Below are 5,032 nucleotides of genomic sequence, written 5' to 3'. Positions count from 1 at the left end.
GTTCGGCTCTTATACGGCTCAGAAAGAGGGAGGGAAAGACAGACGGTTTATGCCCACCCAGCACGTTGTCCCATTGAAAAAAAAAAACACGCACACACACGCAGGGCGCACCCACCCCACGAGCGCAGCGATCGTGAAAAGTAGGTGTACAGCATCAGGTATGAAGAAAACACCGACCCCCACAAAAGGGGCCCCGTCTGTACTTAAAAAAAAAAACATATATATATATATATATATATATATATATATATATATATATATATATATATATATATATATATATATATATATATATATATATATATTGGAGCGCATTAAACTTTCAGGTGTCCAATTAAAGACAAATGGGTGACAATTCGAGTTTCTTTTATAATATCAATTGAGCGAAAACCAGCAGGCAGCACAGCCACAGAAAAACGAGACAGTTTTCTTTCTGTCCTTCTTAAATTTCTCGAAATAAAATTTCAAAAAAAAAAAAATAGGGGGGGCAAACGGGTGGAAGTATTTTCCAATTCCTCCCATGAGTAACAAACCTACAAATTCTTTATTACAATGTTATTCAGTATTTGCGTGCATACATATAAATGTACATACACATTCACACATATACTGGATTGTGTCTCTATGATAGTTTAAATTTACATCATCCCACTGTGAAAACAAAGAGAAATAAAAAAATAAATCCGAATGTTTCTGCTACAAACTAGAATAAATTATACATTTATGTTAAGACATAGGTTGAAGACAAACTGTGCAGTCTGGGTGCAAATATGTGTGTTTTACTTTTTGTTCCCCTCCATATCTTCTTAAAACCCTGGTTTGTGTTAAAAAAAAATCCACATTTCAGTGACCTAGTTCCATGTTTGGATATGCATTGGCAACATTTTCTAAATGTTCTGAATATCTTTGGTGCATTTTTAAATGATCCACTTGGCAGAAGCAAACTACTGTCCACAGTTCTTTTCTTTGTCCTTAATAGTTCTCTTTCAAATAGTCAAGATGTTCTCGTAATCACTTCTTCAGTGAATTCTCGCTGGTTACAATGTTTTGTTGAAATTCGACCTGAAATCTAAAAGATAGACCCTATAAAACCTGACCCAGTACAAGGAGTAGGACAAAGAAAGCCTAAAAGGAGTTTCGTCAAACTCATCTAATAGGCTATACAGTTTTTCCGAGACTACTGTTTTTTTCCATGCAACATGTGACCAAGCACATAATTCCAACAAACTGAATGAAACTGCAAAATAAGCATCTTTGAAACAATAATTACCCTTTTCATTGTTGAAGTAATAAAACCTTGTAATAAAAAATAAAAATCAACAAGTTTTACATAACATTTTGTGGTCAAAGTATTTATTACCCATAGATTTTCAGAGTGAAATTTAAGTTTTATCCAGAGCATTTTGAGGTTCAGAAGGGATTTGTGTATTGTACAAACTATCGGAACATCTTGATTACAACCATTTGTTTTCAAACCCAATTCTCAGACAGAATGCGTTCTACTTTGCCAAAGTAACATAGGTAAACCTTAACTGCATGTTATTTGTAACACTGACAATTTAATAAATTGTTTTGCAATTTGCTTCAGAAATGAACGCATTTTCCAGCCTGGTGTCAGATGCACTCTTAGCTGCTGAGTGAAATATTCCAATTTGGGCTGTCTTGGTAATCCAGTCCAAAGTCATGTGTGGACTAATCCAGACCATGGTCCATTTAACACAACAAGGTTGGATCATGCATTTGATCCAACATACTGTATTTGGAATATTATATTCTATGATAAGATAAAGACAACAACTCCACAATGCCTAATGAGACTTCTATTGATAATTTAATTAGATATTCTTAATATGTAACTTTGTATGAAATATTCTCTGACTTTATTCTCTAAGCAATTGTTTTTGTCAAAGTATGAATGCTGAATGTTACTGTGAGCCAGGGTTGCCCAAGTCCAGACCTGGAGAGCTGGTATCCTGCGACCTTTAATCGATCTCCTTCTCTAGCACAGCAGAATCAAATCCAGGCCTCTGCAGAGCTGAATCATTGCTGATGAGGAGAGTCAGCCATTTGATCCAGGAGTGTTGGAGAAGGGATGCAAAAGTGGCAGGAAAGCAGCTCTCCAGGACTGGACTTGGACACGCCTGGTTTAAGCGAACAAATGAACTCTCTGAGTGACCTCAAACTCCGGTGACGTTAACATTATAACATTATGATTTAACTATCTCACCCTTTTTTTATTTCTTCCTGTGAAAGAGGCTCTGTGTAGTCAGAACTTTGTGTTGTCTTTCGGTCTGTATATCCGTTTATAAAAGTGTGACTTGTAGAATAAAAGTTTATGATGTGTCAAGAACAAAATCATAAAAGTTCAGTCCATTTTACTTGTAGCCCAACGAGTTTCACATCGGCATCATATTCGGAGTTTCACACAAGCAGATCTGAGTCTATATGCTGCATAGGGGAATGTTTTTTTTTTGTTTGTTTGATTTTTTTTTTTTACACCGTCAACATGATCTAAATTACTATTCAGGCATATTGCAAAATTACAATCATGTGAAAAAAATCAGTGGCGCCTCTTCCAGCCACTATCACTCTGATCCATATCTGATGAAAGTTTTATGTTTTGGGTCATGTCTCGGGGTCCGGCTCTGAAAACACAGTGCTGTGTTTGGTTTATGCCAAATTGTCACATGCTCTGATGTTCAAAAAAAATTCATTGTCTGGTTTTTCTGTGAAAAGCAAGAGATCTTGGAGACTTCTCTGAGTGTCTTGCAGTCTGGTTTCAGTGGAATCTTGTTGAGGTAATCAGACCTGGGCATGTTGTTTTCAATGTCTGCCACATATTGATTGGAGGATTACGAATTCATTAGAGACCTCTTAGATTCCCTTGCCAGACTTTTAAGCTGCTGCAGTTTTCTCTCTAGGCCTCAGGCAGCTCTTTCAAATTTGCCATGGCGTTCTCTCTGCCTTCAGCAGTCAGGACCACATAAAACTAAATGTGGGAGTTTATGCCTCCTACAAAATGCTAAGAATCAGTTTCCCAATCATATTCACTGGATGTGATGCTTAATGCATTTGTGCTCATTTTTTTTCCTGATATAAAGCTTTTATTCCTCACAATTTTATTACATTTTCACAGATATTCTAAAAGGGATTTTCTTCCATCTTTGTTATCTATTTGTATTCTAAATATGAATCAGCTTTGCTTACATTAATATCATGTTAATATCATGATATTAATGTTATGGTGAATACCTTCACCATTTCAAGAACTGATGTGTGATGCTGTTTTTATTGTTAAGAAACACTTTCAAAGTTTAAGGACAAGTGGAAGAAAGTATTGCTTATGCAAGACACTGCTGGTTGAAAGTAATATTTTATTTTTTGTTGTATTTTTTTGTTTTCCATTTGTCATACAAAACTGTTCAATCTAGTGTTACTTGGCGAATGGTTGATGACTGTAAACCCCTCCTGCAGCAGGAAATAAGCCACATGGTTAGATTTTAATTGGGTTTAGTTGTTAAGTACACTTAAACCTCGGAATGACTATTAAATACAAATACAAAGTTATTTTATATCAACTGCTTATTTTTAACGCAACTCTAGCTCAAACAATCTAAAATCTAGAAAGATGGAAGCTGAAGGATGCCTCATCTGTACAGACAGTGAAAAACATAAAATCATCATCACTAAAGTACAGAAGAGAAGAAATTAACACATTCTCCTGTAGCCAACCACATTAAATTAATTAGACTTAAAAAAAAGTAAGTTAAATTTTAAAAAAAGCTGCATTGGTGCACCCATTTCTTAGAAATCTACAAGAAAAACTGCTGCATCTCATAACAGCTGAAGTTACAGGTGAGAGAAAAACTGACAAAGTCAAGAAAATGAGACAAAATAAACCTCAGATAGGCTCTGCATAAGAATCCCGCTTATGTGCAAGCTTATATTTTGAATGCCTGCTGAATACTCTCCTGTTTAGGGAGCACAGCAGAGGCAGTCTAGCAACACAGATCCACTTCTCATGAGTGAGAGCACAAGGTAATAAGCTATACTTTTCGTCATTTGTAGGAGGTGCTTCCTATCATATCATGTAGACACTGTTTCAAATGAGACAGCGGTCTGCTTGAATTACTCATGATTTCCAAGGTAAACTTGTACAAAATCTTTCTTGTAAACTGATAATTGACAGAGATTATCCCTGTGCTTTACTCTCTTGTGTTTATGCCATGTGCTAAGAAAAGACAGTGTTTTAGTAATCAGAAGATAAACTTACACTAACACAAGCACATTGGTTTTCATAATCAAAGGACCAGCAAGAAAGAACCACATAATTGGGTGAGACCATTTTTAGGTAATGTTTCATGTTTCAAAGCAATTAAAATTTTCCCTTCTGTTTTTCCAACATCGTAATAAAAATTGTTCAAAAGAAATGTTCATTTTGTCAAGTGCAATAAGTCTATTAAAGTACCAGCAAGAATTAAAAGCCAGCTAACATTTGTAGAAAAAATTGCACGACAGTCGACAGTCGCACCCACACACTGATGTCAACACTGCCCCATCGAACCGACACGCATGACGTGAGAAGACCCACAACAAATATGGTTTTACAGTTTGTCCTTTTTGTCGCTGTCCAGTCCAGCCTGAGCAGAAGAATGACCAAATGTCACACAGATGACATAGAAGTACAAGGCCTCAACGTCATATACAGAAATACGCACTCGCCCACGTACGAGCCGCTGAGGCGTGTAATGGAAATGTTAGAGATGAGGTCAAAACTCACCACAGCATGACCAAATACACAAATACACACGCTGGCACAATCATGACTACAAAAGACTGAAACAAATACACAGGCTGCAGAAATCTTTTAGCACTGAGGTCAGAAGGGACCACAACAAGGGTATCACAAACTCAGGGTTTAACCTCTCAAGCACACACTGTGACACACGCATCAAAACACATATGAGACGATCCTCTCGCACGTTTTGAAATGCGTTCCCTTTGAAACGGGATGATAGTGGGTGTAAAGATG

Source organism: Poeciliopsis prolifica, unplaced genomic scaffold (assembly GCF_027474105.1).
Source record: "Poeciliopsis prolifica strain line A6 unplaced genomic scaffold, Auburn_PproV2 SCAFFOLD017, whole genome shotgun sequence".
Taxonomy (NCBI): Eukaryota; Metazoa; Chordata; class Actinopteri; order Cyprinodontiformes; family Poeciliidae; genus Poeciliopsis; species Poeciliopsis prolifica.
The sequence above is the reverse complement of the archived record's forward strand: the minus strand, read 5'-3'. Positions refer to the sequence as shown.